Source organism: Schistocerca serialis, chromosome 3 (genome assembly GCF_023864345.2).
Source record: "Schistocerca serialis cubense isolate TAMUIC-IGC-003099 chromosome 3, iqSchSeri2.2, whole genome shotgun sequence".
NCBI lineage: Eukaryota > Metazoa > Arthropoda > Insecta > Orthoptera > Acrididae > Schistocerca > Schistocerca serialis.
Window position 1 is genome coordinate 331,804,791 of NC_064640.1, and position 20,833 is coordinate 331,825,623.

Consider the following 20,833-nt stretch of genomic DNA (forward strand, 5'->3'; position numbering starts at 1 on the left):
CCCCCCTCCCCACCACTACTTCGAACTTTATGTATTGTGTATTGAACTGGGGACCTAGAAACGACGGAGAGGCTTCATCCCCGCCGTAGTCTCTGTGGTACTCAACCCCTACAACAGGCTACAGCAGTCCACTCTCCCCTCCGCCGCCCCACACCGAACCCACGGTTATAGTGCGTTTCGCGGCCCCCAGCGGAACCCCCCCCCCCCCCCGGGACGTATCACACCAGACGAGTGTAATACCAATATTTGCGTGGTAGAGTAATTATGATGTACGCGTACGCGGAGAACGTGTTTGCGCAGTAATCGCCGACATTGTGTAACTGAGGCGGAATAAGAGGAAACAGCCCGCATTCACCGAGGGAGATGGAAAACCGCCTTAAAAACCATCCACAGACTGGCCAGCATACCGGATGTCTACACTTATCCGCCGGGCGGATTCGTGCCGGCGGAAAGCAGAGCGTTAGACCGCACAGTTACCCGGACGGGCTACTTCGGACATTTGTCGAGCCCATGCGACGTCGTGCTGCTGCACTTCTGCGTGCTCCCGGGGACCCTACAGTATATTAGGCAGGTGTACCAGTTTCTCTATACACACATCAAAAAAAGTTTTGCATCACCTTGGTTCCGACAGTTCCGGGACATGTACAAAAAACTGGAATAGGTAACAACATAAACATCATTTCCGCCCTTTTTATTGCTCATGAAAACCACATATTGCATGTTGTACCAGCATACAGCGAGACCTTCAGAGGTGATGGTCCAGGTTACTGTACGTAAGTTCTACTACCCAGTAGCACGCCCTCTTGCATTGATGCATGCCTGTATTCGTCGTGGCATTCTATCCACAAGTTCATCAAAGCACTGTTGGTCCTAATTGTCCCATTCCTCAACGGCGATTTGGCGTAGATCCCTCAGAGTGGTTAGTGGCTCACCTCGTCCATAAACAGGCCTTTTCAATCTATCCCAGGCATGCTCGATTAGGTTCATGTCTGAACAACATGCTAGCCACTCTAGCCGAGCGATGTCGTTATCCTGAGGGAAGTCATTCATGAGATGTGCACGATGGAGGCGTGTATTGTCGTCCATGAAGACGTATGTCTCGCCAATATGTTGCCGATATGGTTGCACTATCGGTCAGTGGATGGCATTCACGTATCATAGAGCCGTTACAGCGCCTTCCATCACCACCAGAAGAGTACATCGGCCCCACATAATGCCACCCCAAAACAGCAGGGAACCTCCACCTAGCTGCATTCGCTGGACAGTGAGTCTAAGGCGTTAAGCTTGGACGGGTTGCCTCCAAACACTTCTCTGACAGCTGTCTGGTTGAAGTCATATGTGATACTCATTGGTGAAGAGAACGTGATGCCAATCCTGAGCGGACCGTTCGGCATGTTGCTGGGTCCATCTGTACCGCGCTGCGTAGTGTCGTGGTGGCAAAGATGGCCCTCGCAATGGACGTCGGAAGTGAAGCTGTGAATTATGCAGTTTACTGCGAACAGTTAGAGTCGTAATATGACCTCCTGTGGCTGCACGAAAAGCATTATTCAACGTAGTGGCTTTGCTGTCAGGGTTCCTCCAAGACATAATATTTAGGTAGCGGTCGTCCACTACAGTAGCAGCCCTTGGGCGGCCTGAGCGAGTAACCTAACCTAACCTAACCTAACCTAACCTACTTTCAGTGAGTCGATTTTGGTGTAGGTTCCTTTTCTGCTATAGCAATCTTTAGGATGGTAATTAGTGCGGGTGTTTTCCTATTGCAGTGAGGAAATTCTCGCAAAGATTTCTGACTTTTGGGGGTCTACGCTGTGTCTAATTTGTGTGAACTACCTAAAGAAATTATAGAGAAATTGTTTGTAGGTGATGGGGTAATAACTGTTTGTTTGTTAGCTAATTGACAATTTCTGCCTAATAAACACAACATGGACCCCCAGCAGAGAGAAATTTGTATAATAACATACTCAGTGCAATAGAAAAGCTCCTGAACTAGGTAACACCTTAACGAATCCTGTAGAAGTAAGGTAACAGACACCAGAATCAGCACAGGGTAGGCTAACCACAAATCGTTTAATTTTAACACTTACTAAAGCATGAAGCAAGGTACTTTTTAATTTAATAACAGAAAACCAAAAACAGGCTCAGTCTTTCTCTCTCTCTCTCTCTCTCTCTCTCTCTCTCTCTCTCTCTCTCTCTCTCTCTCTCTCTCCCCACGTTAGTCTAGAGGCAAACTTCTTTTTCCGAATTTGCGACGCTCTAAACTTGAATAGAACTGTAAAATATTTACTGTCGAATAGTCGTAACTCCAAGATGTACTAGGCTGAATGTAGTTGGTGTTATAAATCACTTATCCAAATACAAATGATCTAAGTTCTGACGTACAGTTTAGTGTCTAATTAATTATCCACTAACCTGATAACACAAGTTATTATGTTGAATTAATAAAATGACTCGAGCCCCTAGTGGTGGATAACATTACACCATAAATTTGATAACTCAATAAATTGGCTGGAAAGCACCAGATCGTGTTCACTGCCGTAAATTCACTGACATACCCTAACCACTAAACTGGCTAATCGACACAGCGATTCGTAGTCCTACGCCGATCAGTTAAGAAATTTGACTTAAGTCCCCACAACACTGTCAGTGACACACAGTGCAAAGTAATTACAGTCCAAACTGTGCCAGAATATTTCCAAGTCCCACTACGTATTTGAGATTAAGTCGAACACTGCGCAAAATTAATCAGAGTCCCAACATTGCCGGAATATTTACGAGTCCCACTGAATGTGAAATATTTGAAATGCATAACTGTTGGACCAGTTCTTACCAATTACACTGAACAGCCTGAATATTATGATCACCGACCTACTATTAATATAAACCCGCCCAGGAGATAGCAGCGTCATCTGGTGAGGAATGACTGCTAGTCAGACAGACGCACGTTACAGCTAGTATTAATGAGCGTGCAGTCCGTATTTACAATGGGGAGAGCGCGCGTTCTACAGGGTGATTATAAATGAACACCACTGGTCAGAATGACGTCAAATTGCAACGGAATATTATCGGAGAAGGGAGGAAAACGTATGGCAGAAGAAAAACAATAGTGTGAAAATGTGTCAGAATACGTATATGAAAACACCTGTCATGCGCACGACCCCCTGAAGTTGCTATAAACACACCGGGTATACAGCTTTTCCTCCTTTTGCGTCTGCGACGTTCGCCATGGCTATATCAATGCATGATCGCGCTGTGCTTGTAAAGCTGTATTACAAGAATGATGACTGTGCACACGTCGCTCTGCGGAAATTCGGGGCACTGGAGGGTTTGAAAAAAGGCGTTGGTCTGATGACTACCGTAGGTCTGGAGAAAATGATTCGGAAATTCGAAAAGATGGGGTCTTTTGATGTGCAACCTGGTAGAGGGAGGACACGAATTGATTCGACGTCAGTGGAAGCAGCGGCCACAGCAATGCAGGAGGAGACGTCTGATGGTGTGCAAACATGTAGTGCACGGAGAATTGTCCGAACACTGGACATACCCATGAGCACGGTGCGTAAAATCCTACGAAACATCCTTCTTTGTTATCCATTCAAAATTACCCGTGTGCACGAGTGACTTCCTGTTGAACTGCGATAAAAATTATCCCATCCACAGATCCACGCTATTGGAGAGCTGGAAAGACGTGGTTGCGCAAAAGACACTCATAGCGCTTACCAGTGACCGAACAGGTAACAGGATTGGAAGCACCTGTCTCTTCGAAAAAACATGGCCCTATGATAAATAATGCTGGAAACCTGCACCGCCGGCCGGGGAGGCCGAGTGGTTCTAGGCGCTACAGTCTGGAACCGCGCGACCCCAACGGTCGCAGGTTCGAATCCTGCCTCGGACATGGATGTGTGTGGTGTCCTTAGGTTAGTTAGGTTTAATTAGTTCTAAGTTCTAGGGGACTGATGAGCTGAGATGTTAAGTCCCATAGTGCTCAGAGCCATTTGAACCATTTTTGAAACCTGCACCACACAGTGACATTTTCAGGATGAAGTGGTACTAGTTGATTTGCATGTGGATTTCCTGTTGCCCATATTCGACAATTCTGTGTATTAACATATCCTGTCAGATGGAAGTGGGCTTCGTCTGTCCACGATATCTTCCATGGCCGATCATTGTCCACTTCCGTGCGAGCAAGAAATTGTAAAGCAAAGGATATTGCTGAGACATGGCTTAGCCACAGCCTGGGGGCTCCTTTCTTTCAGGAGTGCTAGTTCTGCAAGATTCGCAGGAGAGCTTCTGTAAAGTTTAGAAGGTAGGAGACAAGTTACTGGCAGAAGTAAAGCTGTGAGAACGGGGCGTGAGTCCTTCTTGGGTAGCTCAGTCGGTAGAGCACTTGCCCGCGAAAGGCAAAGGTCCCGAGTTAGAGTCTCACTCCGGCACACAGTTTTAATCTGCCAGGAAGTTTCATTAAACAATGCTCTCAAACAAACAGAGTCCCAATTTGCAGACATGACTTTGTATGTTCCAATGATACAATGCACCTTGCCGCTATTTATTTCTGAAATAATTTGTTTTTGATACCAGTATTAAGTCACGTAAGTGTTAACTCTAATACTGAGCGAATGTGTTGTCCTCGTCCCACCCGTCACCTTTATAATTTTGTATTGCTTTCAACTAACGTATAAACTCTGATGATCTTCAAAATTTCTGTATATTTCAATGTGTGTGCATATGAGTGTGCATATGTGTCTAATCTATAGTAGGAAATCTGATGGCCTTTTAATACTGCCTTAAAATTTCCGCTGCCAGTTGTTGGAAAAATAAAACTTGCTTAAAACAACTTGTCCTGTAGTCCTTAGTTAATAAGTTTAATCTTAGAGTACAAGCACTTTTTGTTACTGTCATGCTGCATATCCCATATACGTTCCTTGCTTAGTTTACATCAACAGGGATGAATTATATCTTTACATATTTGCTTAATGAATACTCTCTGCATTGTAAACCAAAAGTTGGGTTTAAGCGTATGTGAGAAGCTCAAACTGACGTTAAGAATGCTATGAAGTGTGCCACAGTAATATGAGAAGGAAAATGGGTGATGTTTGCAATAAATCAGCATATACATCATTCTAGAAAACTCTAAGGACCACAACAAAACAATTCGCCGTACGCTGGAAAATATGTAATTTTATACAACTGTTTCACCTTATATCTAACTAATTGGAGGCACATTAGTATATTTCAGTAATGAAACAACATACAAAGTGGCTCTAAATATTCGAAAGTCCTTTTGAAGTGCAGAAGCAAACGACAGAATGCTGGTCAAAATATCAATGTGACAGGAGGTGTTAGTCATCCGAAGATAAACATTATAGCCCAAAACCTGTTATGGCATCGACATAAAGCATTTTAAAAGACTTTCTAGCAGATTAAAACTGTGTGCCCGACCGAGACTGGAACTCGAGACCTTTGCCTTTCGCAGGCAAGTACTCTACCATCTGAGCTACCGAAGCACGACTCACGCCCGGTCCTCACAGCTTTGCTTCTGCCAGTATCTCGGCTCCTACCTTCCAAACTTTACAGAAGCTCTCCTGCGAACCATGCAGAACTAGCACTCCTGAAAGAAAGGATACTGCGGAGACATGGCTTAGCCACAGCCTGGGGGATGTTTCCAGAATGAGATATTCACTCTGCAGCGGAGTGTGCGCTGATATGAAACTTCCTGGCAGATTAAAACTGTGTGTCCGACCGAGACTCGAACTCGGGACCTTTGCCTTTCGCGGGCACACTCCGCTTCATAGTCAATATCTCATTCTGGAGGCGTTTTATAAGTATTTGTGGCTTGTTCAGTTATTGACCAATTGGTCGCGGCGTTCACAAGATCCCACGAGGATGAAGTAACAACTTTCTACTTCTCGGCCGTAAATCGCAACTCTTCGGAACACGTCAACAGTTACTCACTCAGCACGACAATGGGTATAAAAACGTGGCATATATTAGCAGAAGTTACCGCCAACCTGCTTTTTATCGCATTTTGTCACTACTTCACAGACAAAGCGATCAGCATTTTCACTGAGAAGAGTATCTTATAGCTCACAAGAAAGGGGTCGTTTCCTGTTATTTTACTTCTACTAACGTCCACGGTCACTGAGGTAAACACATTTTAAGTGCCAGTCGACTGTAATACCCAATACGTGGTGATAAATCGACCACCGTAGTAAAAGTACACGTAAATGAACGTTCGCACGCATTCTGTTTGATATCAGAGGTCCTAAAACATTATTTTGTTATTTAGTTATATTTTAATTTTTAAGGTCGAAAATGTGGACTTTAACAGATTTTGTCAGTTGCATCCATTATACAGGTTCATGCTCATCAATTTAATGGAAAATATTAATTAAGTCCCAGACACAAAATTACGTCAACCTACACTCAACATTATCACAACTATTAATGAACTAACTAATGCAATAACTTGCCCGCCCGGTTGGCCGTGCGGTCTAACGCACGGCTTTCCGGTCGGGAAGGAGCGCCTGGTCCCCGGCATGAATCCACCCGGCGGATATGTGTCTAGGACCAGTGAACCGGCCAGTCTGTGGATGCTTTTTAGGCGATTTTCCATCTGCCTCGGTGAATGCGGGCTAGTTCCCCTTATTCCACCTCAGTTACTCTATGTCGGCGATTGCTGCGCAAACAAGTTCTCCACGTAAGCGTACACCACCATTACTCTACCAGGCAAACATAGGGGTTACACTCGTCTGGTGTGAGACGTTCCCTGGGGGGTCCACCGGGGGCCGAACTGCACAGTAACCGTGGGTTCGGTGTGGGGAGCAGAAGGGTGAAGTGGACTGCTGTAGTCGTCGTGGGGTTGTTGACCACTGCGGCTGCTGCGGGGACGGAGCCTCTCCGTCGTTTCTAGGTCCCCGGTTAACATACAATACAATACAATAACTTTGACAAATGAGGTAAAAGTTTTTCACATCTTTGTAAGTGCCTAATTAATGTCATAGCCCTGGATATTTACAGCAAATTTTAAAACTCCCTGTTCCTCCAGGAGCACTTAGATTATATTCTTTATGATCATAGTCAGCAAGGCTCAAATACTTTGTCTCAGGATATCTGAAATGGCATCCAACACAGTTTCTAATGAGACGACCTTCAAGCCCTTCTGCAGGAACTATTTTCTCAATGCAACCAACATAAAATCTAGCGGTATTTTAATTGTAAACTTCACTAAAAGTCAATCCCATCGGTTAGAGTCATTGACATTGTCATCGTTGTTTTCTTCCTTTTTAACCCATTCACTCGACGAACCTTTAATGAAATAGGTTGTGTCTTCATCTCTGTCACATGAATCGTGAGGCGCTAACTGATTTCTTTTCGTGTTGGTTCTCCTGTCTTCTCTTTTCCTTAGTTTCTCAGCTGACACAGAATGAGAGACCTTTTCGTTTGGCTGAGATGATCTGCCTTCAGTACTGGTACTGACAACACTTCTTCCTGACTCAGTTTTTAATTTTCTTTTCATTTTTGCTCTCCGTGATTTTTCGTACTTCATGCCCTGTAGTACTTTTATGACTGTTTCTCCCACCACTGCCAGTGTGGACTGAGATTTTGGAGGCTCTGCCGTACCAGATTGTGATAATGGTGGTTTATTAAATACTTTATGTGGCTCGAATGGAGGAATTTTCCAAGCCTGGAATCCAGACTTTAGGTAGAGAAAATTTTCCTTGGAACTTAAATCACTCCTCTCTCCGTTTCGTGGCGCTATTTTATCAGTCCTGATATCCTTTCCATTTTAAGCGGTATGTAAAATGCCATGTCTTGAGTTTATAACACATGTGTGGCATTCAGAGGGCAATCAATGGATTTAATTTTATGCTCCTTACACATTTTTAGCACGTCGGATGAAAAATGGTGTGACAGGCTGTCACCCTGCATTGCCTTCATTCCTTCCTGTTTCCTGACCCAAGGTATTACAGTAGCCTGGAACCAATCTTTGAACGTGACTTCATTGAACCACCCAGACTTTGATCTGGTTTATGGGAGCTCTCCTTGTGGCCAAGTAACCCATACACGTTCAGATTTACATCGATATTCCAGCCAGGAGTTTGCCGTTGGCAGTACCAGCAATCATCATAGTGATGACTGATTTAGAAGAGTTCAAACCACTTCCTCGACTTTTGGAAGGCGGGTAAGGTCCTGATGTTCAGGAAGCCAGGGAAAGACCATTCCCTCCCACAAAGGTATCGACCCATCAAAAATGATTCAAATGGCTCCGAGCACTATGGGACTTAACATCTATGGTCATCAGTCCCCTAGAACTTAGAACTACTTAAACCTAACTAACCTAAGGACATCACACAACACCCAGCCATCACGAGGCAGAGAAAATCCCTGACCCCGCCGGGAATCGAACCAGGGAACCCGGGCGTGGGAAGCGAGAACGCTACCGCACGACCACGAGATGCGGGCTCATGGACTTCCATACTTCTTCTCAGTATTGCTTATCAATAACGCATTTCACTTTATATCTTCAGGTACTTTAGCAACGTCTTGATATTTAGAATTCATGTCTATCGCCTGCTACATTACAGACAAGACGAAGAATGAAAGTATAAAAATCTCGGCAAGGTAACAAGGGATTTCGCGCAAGTACAAAATAACGACGTAGCCAGTGCAGGTGTTGCACCTTGTGAGATGCCTGGTCGTCTCTATACTGGAATAGTATTTCAGCTTGTGGCAACTTTCAGTGCCATGGAAAACTTATTTAAGTTGTAATATTTTGTTGAGCTGAAAATTATGTTATAGAAATACGATTATTTTGTATTTCTGTACAGCATAAAAGGGCTAAACAGATCAAAGTTCGACACGTTACTTTTGGTTTGGTTGTTTGGGGAAGGAGACCAGACAGCGTGGTCATCGGTTTCATCGGATTAGGGAAGGATGTCGGCCGTGCCCTTTCAGAGGAACCATCCCGGCATTTGCCTGAAGTGATTTAGGGAAATCACGGAAAACCTAAATCAGGATGGCCGGACGCGGGATTGAACCGTCGTCCTCCCGAATACGAGTCCAGTGTCTAACCACTGCGCCACCTCGCTCGGTCTCACATTACTTTTCTTCCTATTTTCGCTTATAAATCATCAGGGACACAAATGTTCCATGCTGCCATGCGAGGTCAAATGGAAGATCTTATCAGTCAGCTACAAGTCAGCAACGGCAGCTAGTAACTAATTACGTTGGCATAAACACGCGAATTTAGAAAGTGCACGTAGTGATGGAATGTAGACCTCCAGATCCGTTCCAGATGGTTCTACGGTACTCATTGTGGTTGCTGCTGGTGATGTCCTGTGTGTTGCATAATAGAAATAGAAAAATGGAAGTCCAAAGCGCGCTACTAGTACCACAAATATTTTTTTTTTTTTTTTTTGCTTATGAATTATCAGATTTCTATAATTCAAGAAAACAGCGATTGCTCTGCTTTTATATTACAGTTTCTACATCTACATGATTACTCTGCAATTCACATTTAAGTGCTTGGCAGAGGGTTCATCGAACCACAATCATACTATCTCTCTACCATTCCACTCCCGAAGAGCGCGCGGGAAAAACGAACGCCTAAACCTTTCTGTTCGAGCTCTGATTTATTTTATTTTTATGATCATTCCTGCCTATGTAGGCTGGGCTCAACAAAATATTTTCGCATTCGGAAGAGAAAGTTGGTGATTGAAATTTCGTAAATAGATCTCGCCGCGACGAAAAACGTCTGTGCTGTAATGACTTCCATCCCAACTCACGTATCATTTCTGCCACACTCTCTCCCCTATTACGTGATAATACAAAACGAGCTGCCCTTTTTTGCACCCTTTCGATGTCCTCCGTCAATCCCACCTGGTAAGGATCCCACACTGCGCAGCAATATTCTAACAGAGGACGAACGAGTGTAGTGTTAGCTGTCTCTTTAGTGGACTTGTTGCATCTTCTAAGTGTCCTGCCAATGAAACGCAACCTTTGGCTCGCCTTCCCCACAATATTCTATGTGGTCTTTCCAACTGAAGTTGTTCGTAATTTTAACACCCAGGTACTTAGTTGAATTGACAGCCTTGAGAATTCTACTATTTATCGAGTAATCGAATTTCAACGGATTTATTTTGGAACTCATGTGGATCTCCTCACACTTTTCGTTATTTAGCGTCAACTGCCACTTGCCACACCATACAGCAATCTTTTCTAAATCGCTTTGCAACTGATACTGGTCTTCGGATGACCTTACTAGACGGTAAATTACAGCATCATCTGCGAACAACCTAAGAGAACTGCTCAGATTGTCACCCAGGTCATTTATATAGATCAGGAACAGCAGTGGTCCCAAGACGCTTCCCTGGGGAACACATGATATCACTTCAGTTTTACTCGATGATTTGCCATCTATTACTACGAACTGCGACCTTCCTCACAGGAAATCACGAATCCAGTCGTACAACTGAGACGATACCCCATAGGCCCGCAGCTTGATTAGAAGTCGCTTGTGAGGAACGGTGTCAAAAGCCTTTCGGAAATCCAGAAATACCGAATCAACTTAGGATCCCCTGTCGATAGCGGCCATTAATTACTTCGTGCGAATAAAGACCTAGCTGCGTTGCACAAGAATGATGTTTCCTGAAACCATGCTGATTACGTATCAATAGATCGTTCCCTTCGAGGTGATTCATAATGTTTGAATACACTATATGCTCCAAAAGGCTACTGCAAACCGATGTCAGTTATATATGTCTGTAGTTCGGTGGATTACTCCTACTACCCTTCTTAAACACTGATGCGACCTGCGCAATTTTCCAATCTGTAGGTACTGATCTATCGGTGAGCGAGCGGTTGTATATGATTGCTAAGTAAGGAGCTATTATATCAGCGTAATCTGAAAGGAACCTAATCGGTATTCAGTGTGGACCTGAAGACTTGCCCGTATCAAGCGATTTGATTTGCTTCGCAACCCCTAAGGTATCTACTTCTAAGAAACTCATGCTAGCAGCTGTTCGTGTTTCAAATTCTGGAATATTCCATTCGTCTTCCCTGGTGAAGGAATCTCGGAAAACTGCGTTCAATAACTCCGCTTTAGCGGCACAGTCGTCGGTAACAGTGCCATCGGCACTGCGCAGCGAAGGTATTGACTGCGTCTTGATGCTTGTGTACTTTACATACGACCAGAATTTCTTCGAATTTTCTACCAGATTTCGAGACAATGTTTCGTTGTGGAACCTATTAAAGGCATCTCGCATTGAAGTCCGAGCCAAATTTCGCGCGTCTGTAAATTTTAGCCAATCTTCGGGATTTCGCGTTCTTTTGAACTTTTGTAGCATCTAGATGACAGTGGAAGTGCAACCTGCGGAACATAGCAAACAGATGCATTAGTGCGAAATTTGGAGCAGAAGTGCTGGTTTATTTAAAGAACTTCAACTATTAGTGACAGGGTAACTTGACTTCTTCAGCAGCAGCGCTGTGTACATTATTTATCATGATAAAGTTGTGAGGCGTTGGACTGTGCCAGGCTGTCTTCTCACGTTACTCTCATTTATATAGTGATATACATACGTTGTGCCATTCACCTCTCTCGTCAAGCAGCTGAAATTCCTGTAATCGATCGATCTGATTGCTGCACTGGGTTACCATGTCTGCAATGAATCTGTGCGATGTCGCAGTACGTTGTGTTGCTGCAAGCGCTAATATTGACTGGCGTGGAGCAGGTTGTTGTAACTGCTGGGTGTATCCATAATCCCAGACGTAATTGCGAGAAACATATCTAGGCCTCGAGAACTGATAAATCAAACTCTGAAAACTAGGCATAAGGTAAAGTCCGCGGAGTCTCCATCCATCTTCTAGAGTCCTCCTCAGTTGCCTTCAAACCACGGTATCTCCGCTTGGCGCACTTTATTCGGCCAATTACCGAATTGGTCTAACTGTCCCACCAATGAAGGAGCGGCATCGAGCCCCCTGTCTCCCACCAACCGCCAGCCTCTTTCCGTAACATGAGTTTCACGCAACTGATTGCATATTTTTTCTTTTCTTGTATTAAATTCAGGGAAAAATTGTAACTAACCACCACTCATGTATCACCTTTAAAATTATTAATAATTTCTCTGAGTTCATGCTGATATGGTGCCTTCCTTCTCCTTGTGTCCGTAGAGACGTAGACATTAATTCAGCCAGTATAGTCCAGAAATGCGCTGGTGGAGACACTAGTCTATTTTTCTACATAATTCGATCGTTGATTTGTGTTATTAAGCCAATATTTAAAAAATGTAACTGTTATGTGTTATTCATGGATCAATAAATATATATTATTGGAAGACCAAACTCGATTATTCAAGATATACATCACCGTTATAATTAAATTGCTAACGCTATCCAACCATAAACACTTAACTGAGGCCCACTGATGAATTGAGGATTTAAATTCAATTTTATTGTAAGCGCCACGGTTATAATAACTCTTAGTGTTCCATGGGGATATGCTGCTACTTACTGATCTGCGATGATAGTACTGGCAACTGGATTCATTCACTTATCCACTGAGGTTCGTAACAAATTGCCGCTAGTATTTCCGAATACGACCACTCCTGCACACTTGGCAAACCTGCCAGTCGTTTTCCATCAAGATATGGGATGCGAATTTGTTTTCCTTTGATCGGATGGCAGAATCTACTTTCCATGGAATAATGAACTGAAGCACACAGATGATTAGCTATAGTGCAGTGCTATACGGATTTTGCATTGCTTTGCAACCTGTGGTTCCTGTCCACATGTTAATTAATTTTTGTTGACGCGATTTTCGGAGTTACTAGTAAACGGAACATGAGTGTATTCAGTACGTGGAACGTCTTATGGTTAGGAAGGTATAACGTCTTTTAACAAGAATAGGAGCCAAACGAGACAGAGGGGAAGAAATGGAAACAGTAGCATTGGTGAAAGCGGAGGCAAAACGTGCCGTTGAGGAAAACTGAATGCATGCTGAAGGTGAACAGTTTCAGGGGGAAGAGAACGAGTCCATTAAAGAGACTCTACTTCGTACAGGAGCAGAGCAATCAGCCACAGTAGACGTCAGTCAGCAGGAAATGATTGATTAGGCGGAACAGACCGCACACAGTGCGACAGCTCAATTGCATCAGCCAGCGAGGATACTCACTTCCGCGGCAGATACAACATAAGGATTAGAGAACACAAAGCGTATGCTCCGATCACTCAAGGATGCAGATGCAGAAATAGAGAGAGAGAGAGAGAGAGAGAGAGAGAGAGAGAGAGAGAGAGAGACAGAGAGAGAAGGAATGGAGAGAAAAGGCGTTTAAGAAAGAAACTGTCGAAGAAAATAGAGCAGAAATACGGGGCCACAGTAGCGGCACTCTGAAATGCTTCAAATGGCTCTGAGTACTGTGGGACTTAACTGCTGTGGTCATCAGTCCCCTAGAACTTAGAACTACTTAAACTTAACTAACCTAAGGACATCACACACATCCATGCCCGAGGCAGAATTCGAACCTGCGACCGTAGTGGTCGCGCGGTTCCAGACTGTAGCGCCTAGATCCGCTCGGCCAACACTGCCGGCGCTGCACTCTTGACAATAGTTAAGCAGAATACGAAAGAGATTGAGGCACTCAACGAAAATAATGACATGTTCCAGAGCAATTTGTTGGAAACAAACAAACAAGCTTTGGCGGCGTTGCTTAGCTACGACTCACGTGTAAAATAGAGAGAGGAAGTAATGGTGGGAATTCCTACAGAAATAAAATAATCGACTTGCAAAAGCTGTGTCTAATGTGGCCATTAGCTAGGATAAGGTCTTTTCTCCACTGGCAGCTTTCTCGGAGGATACAGGAACTTATCAGATTAAAAGAGACTCAGGGAAAGTGAAATAAAGTATGAAATCAGAGAGAACACACGTTGTCTCGGGAACTGAGTAGCTTACGCGTAAAAATACCACAGGCGTAAGGCGCGCAAGGAGACGCCAGAGCGATAGATCATCATTTACCATCCACACTTGGCAGCAATAGCCCAGATCAGTTTCTGGAGAGCTGTAGGAGTGTTCCGCTGCGGTCTGAGTGGAGAATACTTCGTGCCGCGCTGGACTTCCCATGAGACCTAGAGGTCAACAGAAAAACGAGTATCTTACCATCACTTTTTTACTGCAGAAAACACTACTTCTCCGTGAACATAAAAGAAATCTTCACCCGAAGGTTTGGTAGAACAGTTCGACTATTCCATGCCTTTCACGTTGCCTGTCCGGTATGGGTTAGATTTTATGTGCAGTTTCATCGAGGGGGAAGTCCCAGACAAAATGAAGACAGCAAAACTGTAGTTCCTACAGAGAGTTCAGAGACAAATCCCTAGCAACATACTGGTCAAAGAGCTCTAAGGCTTCTGTGAATGAAGAAATGATTTTAGGAAAGAACTTTGCTAATTCGGGAATGTGGAATCCCGTCAAGCTTTTCTAGAGAATGTTGAAATAAAAAACAGTTCCTAGATCTGAAGCTTGCAGTGAAGGACTTGATTAACGTGTGTTACCTCAAATCCTGCAGTTTTATTAGCTACACTATGTGATCAAAAGTATCTGGACACCCCAAAAAATATAAGTTTTTCATATTAGGTGCATTGTGCTGCCAGGTACGCCATATCAGCGACCACAGTAGTATTTAGGCGTCATGAGAGAGCAGAATGTGGCGCTCCGCTGAACTCACGGAGTTGGAACGACGTCAGGCGATTGTGTTTCAGTTGTGTCTTACGTCTGTACGCGAGATTTCCAAACTCCACAACATCCATAGGTCCATTGTTTCCGATGTGATAGTGAAGTGGAAACGTGAAGGGCACGTACAGCACAAAAACGTACAGGCCGACCACTTCTGTTGACTGACAGAGAGAGCCGACAGTTGAATAGGGGTCGTAATGTGTAATAGACAGAAATCTATCCATACATCACAGAGGAATTCCAAACTGCATCAGGATCCATTGCAAGTACTATGACAGTTAGGGGGAGGTGAGAAAACTTGGATTTAATGGTCGAGCGGCTGCTTATAAGCCACACATCACGCCAGTAAGTGCCAAACGATGCCTCGCTTCGTGTACGGAGCGTAAACACTGGACGATTGAACAGTGGAAAAACGTTGTGTTGAGTGAAGAATCACGGTACACAATGTGGCCATCCGGCGGCAGGGTGTGGGTATGGCGAATGCCCGCCGAAGGTTATCTGCCTGTGTGAGTAGTGCCAACAGTAAAATTCGGAGGCGGTGGTGTTAAGGTGTGGTCGTGTTTTTCATGGATGGGGCTTGCACCCCTTGTTGTTTTGCGAGGCCGGCCGGTGTTGCCGTGCGGTTCTAGGCGCTTCAGTCTGGAACCGCGTGACAGCTACGGTCGCAGATTCGAATCCTGCCTCGGGCATGTATGTGTGTGTTTTCCTTAGGTTAGTTAGGTTTAAGTAGTGCTAAGTCCTAGGGGACTGATGACCTCAGATGAAAGTTTTTAGCACCTTCTTGCTTCCCACTGTTGTAGAGCAATTCGGCGATGGCGATTGCATCTTTCAACACGATCGAGCACCTTAATGCATGGCCTGTGGCGGAGTGGCTACACGACAATAACATCCCTGTAATGGACTGGCCTGCACAGAGTCCTGACTTGAATCCTATAGCACACCTTTGGGATGTTTTGGAAATAAGACTTCGTGCCGCGCCGGCCGAAGTGGCCGCGCGGTTAAAGGCGCTGCAGTCTGGAACCGCAAGACCGCTACGGTCGCAGGTTCGAATCCTGCCTCGGGCATGGATGTTTGTAATGTCCTTAGGTTGGTTAGGTTTGACTAGTTCTAAGTTCTAGGGGACTAATGACCTCAGCAGTTGAGTCCCATAGTGCTCAGAGCCATTTGAACCATTTTTGAACTTCGTGCCGCCTGCCCGACCGCCATTCCCTAAGAAACTTTCCACCGCCAGATTGAACGTATGCCTGCGAGAGTGAAAGCTGTCATCAAGGCTAAGGGTGGGCCGACACCATATTGAATTCCATCATTACCGATGGAGAGCGCCACGAACTTTTAAGTCATTTTACTCACATAGTGTATGTTCGGTAGGTCACCGTGGGGAGACTCAGGACGACCTCACATCACTACTGCTCGGATTGGAGAATATTAACGAGAGTGGGAACAGCGCATGTCATTACAGCAACGATCAACCTCCAACGAGACCACAACGAAACTGTAATGAGAGACAAGACGACAGATTCAGACTTCGTACGTTAACCAGCAGAACCAGAATAGTTGGAGTAACAGTAATGACCACAGGAACAATTTCGACTGCAGAGACGAGCTGCCACATAGTTACAACCAGGATAAGTAGTGTTCGCAAACAATGGAAATCAGGGCCCCAAATCACAGGCCCGAAGAGCCACGAACTCACGATACCCGTCAGTGTCATACATGAACTCACAAACTGATGTGAAAACCTTTGGGTGTGGGGAACTATGTTGAGGTTCTAGTTTTTATGTTCGGATTTTTAGAAGTCTTCTCTTTGTCTGTGCTGATCAAGTCTTTGTTTTGATTACAATGTTAATGGTGGATTGTGGTGATATATCTGTTTTGAGGGTAATTATGAATTTTAGGTATCTTAGGACGTCGTCTTTTAAGAAACAATTGTGGGTTGATTCCATCAAGTTTATGTTGAGCATGTAATCAACTCGACGCTTCAAAATGAAGTTATGAATTTTTGATGAGCATGGAGGGAGAGAGGATTGTTGATGGCGCTTTGATACGCGCATTTTCAGTTAGAGTCAAGTATGCGGAGTACAGTATTTTGGCGGGAGTGTGCGCAGGCATACGCCAACATAGATGAAAGCAGCACTGCATTTCAGCGAAGCATATGAAAGGTTGAGTGATCGCACTCTGAAAAACTGCTCAAGGGGTAGATAAACAATAGAGGGAAGAGCGCAGTACAGAAAAGAGGCAGCGGTTTGAACACGTGTTTAGTAAGGATGTTTCGATTTCCATGTAAGTGTGTCCGCGTTGTAAATAACATCTGCCTCAAAATTTGTGATATTTGAAGGAGATTTCTCCGCGTCAATGTACGCCAGGATCATAAATCTAGGGACGATTTTTAGATGCGTCCGCACCAGAGACTTTTGAGACACCAAACAATAATGAAGAGTTAGGGACGCATACTGCGCCTAAATGACCTGATTTCACAGGGAGAAATGGGCAAAGTTTAGTCCGAAGTCGCGTTTTTCCAGATCACAACACCATACCTAGCCATGAGACAAAACAGTAACATATGGATAATACTGACAGCATACCGAAGAAGCGCTTCTAAATAACGTTTCGGAAGTGTGTCAGAAATTAACGTCATAAAAAGAGCATAGTCAGGCCACAGCAGTTAATGGAAGACATCAGGTGATGGAGGAGAAGCCGTAGTGGAAGATAAATGGAGATCTTTCACATATCCGAAGACGCATCGTTTGCAGTAAAAGACGACAGTCGACGACACTGACAGCACCACAGACCATAGCGGTGTGCTCCGCTGATTTATAGTTTTGCCACTTCAGCATTTCAACATTGTACCCATAATCTATGATGTAAATAATTAGATTTATGTGATTTTGTGCAGATGACCTGAACAGTTATGTGTATGTTTTCTGATTCATCAGTTTCTTTCACCTCCATGTAGTCTGTATCTGTTGCCAGCATGTCCTGTCAGTTGTTATCTGTAATTATTACATACAGCCGTGTGCCGCGTGTTTTTTGTTTACATTACAGGATTAGTAAGGGAGAGAGAGAGAGAGAGAGAGAGAGAGAGAGAACTACGAACTCCACCGAAGAGTGGAGCTCCACAGATATTCAAGAACAGTCATGGTAATGGACACAGGTGTTATTTTCTACGTGCTAGCACTGGATATACTGGTTCTAGTTTCTTATCAAGCTTAAGGGTATAGGCTTCAAGGAATCTACACTGAAGTGCCTAAGAAACTGGTGTAGGCATGCGTATTCAAATACAGAGGTATGTAAACAGGCGGAATACGGCGCTGCGGTCGGCAACGCCTACATAAACAAGTGTCTTGCTCAGCTGTTAGATCGGTTACTGCTGCTGCACTAGCAGGAAATAAATATTTAAGTGAGTTTCAATGTGGTATTATAGTCGGCGCACTAGCAATAGGACACAGCATCTTTGAGGCAGCGATGAAATGGGGATTTTTCCGTAAGACCATTTCACGAGTGTACCGTGAATATCAGGAATCCGGGAAAACATCAAATCTCCGACATCACTGCGGCCGGAAAAAGATCCTGTAAGAACGGGACCAACGACGACTGAACGACTGAAGAGAATCGTTCAACGTGATAGAACAAAAACCCTTCCGCAGATTTCGATGCTGGACCATCAACAAGTGTCAGAGTGCGAACCATTCAATGAAACATCGTAAACATGGGCTTTCTGAGCCGAAGGCCCACTCGTGTACTTGCCACAGACACGTAGTTTAAATGTGTGGTCGTAACGTTACGAAACGATATGAAACGAAATGAACATGTGAGGACTGTGGTAGGGATGGAGAATGGTAGACTTCGGTTTATTGGGAGAATTTTTTGGAAAGTGTAGTTCATCTGTAAAGGAGACCGCGTATAGGACGTTGGTGTGACCTATTCTTGAGTACTGCTCTAGTGTTCGGGGTCCGTATCAGTTTGGATTGAAGGAAGACATCGAAAAAAATCAGAGGCCTGCGTTACCGGTAGATTCGAACAGAACGTAAGTGTTACGGACGTGCTTCGGGCACTTAAATGGGAATCCCTGCGGGGAAGCCGACATTCTTTTCGAGGAATACTAGTGAGAAAATTTAGAGAACCGGCATTTGAAGGTGACTTACGAACGATTCTACTTTTGCCGGCATATATTGCGCATAATGTCCTCTAGGATAAGATACGAGAAATTAGCGCTCATACGGAGGCATATAGACAGTCGTTTTACCTTCGCTTTATTTGCGAGTGGAACAAGAAAGGAACTAACTTGTAGTGGTGCCGGGTACCCCCCGCCACGCACCGTACTGTGGCTTGCGCAGTATCTAAGCAGATGGAGATGAAGCCGGCGGCAGGTCACGCGCCTAAGAACTTTCACTGTTCCTGATTCACAACAAAAGGCAAAGAAACCTCTACCTTCAACTAGTCAACTGCAGTTGAAACAAAACCACTACGGCAACCAGGTTACCGCACGATGCAAACACACTCGTGTAACTCGTCATGCACAGCGGCGAGGCACTATTTCCAATTAGTATGGCTAGCTTTTATCGTAAGAGAAAGAACAATGTGAATACTAGTTTGCTAGCGCATTTAGTATCTTACAACACCATGTTTGTCTCCCGGCGAGACCTGTGTTAGTAGTTATGCGTTGTGATTTACATTCACGTGCTTGAACATACAAAAACAGCCTATAACACATACCCTCAGTTTCTGTTAACTGTGCATATATGATCATGCCCTCTTTGCTGCCACATATTCAGGGTACGCATAAAAGATGCCACGCAACAAACGATGCCTTTGTCGGAGGAGAGGCATTTGAACGCTTCAACGGTGTCATCACGAAATGCAGCCGCAACGGCGACCCGAGCCTCTCTAGCCTTTTTTCCAAAAACACTGTTTCTGAACGTTCCACGCACCGTCATCAACTGTGCAGTATGCATGTGTTGTTTCAAATGAAACCTGCCTTCCTCGCAAAACAAATATAACATCTTACAGGTCTACATTTTTATTATACACGTCTAAAATTCTGTTTCAAAATACATACTATTGCACTGTCTCCTAGATTTTTCAGTGACCCTTATGTTTTGGTATGTTTTGAGTTGTTTCCCATATTCGTTGTTAATATTGTATTTGTATCTCAAATATATTTTTTGTTATGTTTGTAACATATTTCACTCTCATATGCACATACATGTCACTCGTATCATTGTAATGTTCTGTATGTATTTTGATTTTCTTCGCATTGTACAATGCACCTCATGTTTTATACGTAGTTAATGGCCAGTACATAATCTGAGTTTGCTCGTTTTGTGCTACACATTCCAAATAATTGAAGGTGATGTCTACTGTACATTTTGTTCTGACATGTGATGGTACTTCTCTACAGTGAACACCACGAACACGTAGAAACTGTTCTTGTGTGGTTTATTTTGTAGTAATGATTCGGAACATTTGATATCGCAAAGATGTCATGGACGTTTTACGATTATGTAAACACAACGTGTTTATGCTCACCCTTAGAGAGCTGTAGACGACACAAATTATAGATATAACTCCGGCCAGAGTGGCCGAGCGGTTCTAGGCGCTACAGTCTGGAACCGCGCGACCGCTACGGTCGCAGGTTCGAATCCTGCCTCGGGCATGGATGTGTGTGATGTCCTTAGGTTAGTTAGGTTTAAGTAGTTCTAAGTTCTAGGGGACTGATGACCTCAGAAGTTAAGTCCCATAGTGCTCAGAGCCATTTTTTATAGATATAACTATCAAGTCAAATGTTTGTTATTCTGTACTTTTATGTCATTTCTAATACATATTCTTGCCAATTCTATTATTTATATGTTTGTCACTTCGGTTATCTACATGTTGTCAAGCAAGTGATAGTAACTTTACAGTTACAACGTTTTAAAACAGACACCCTCTAAATAGTTCATACATTTTGCACACACATTTTCATGTGCAATTTATTGTTTGGTGTCAGTAATCCTAGTTTATTGTTTAGGTGAATCAATTTGGTTTATGTAACTTAATTTTATAACCATAACATAGGTAATGGTTGGATGGAATGATTGTTGGCAAATTCACTGAAACAGTATTTTAATGTTTTACTTT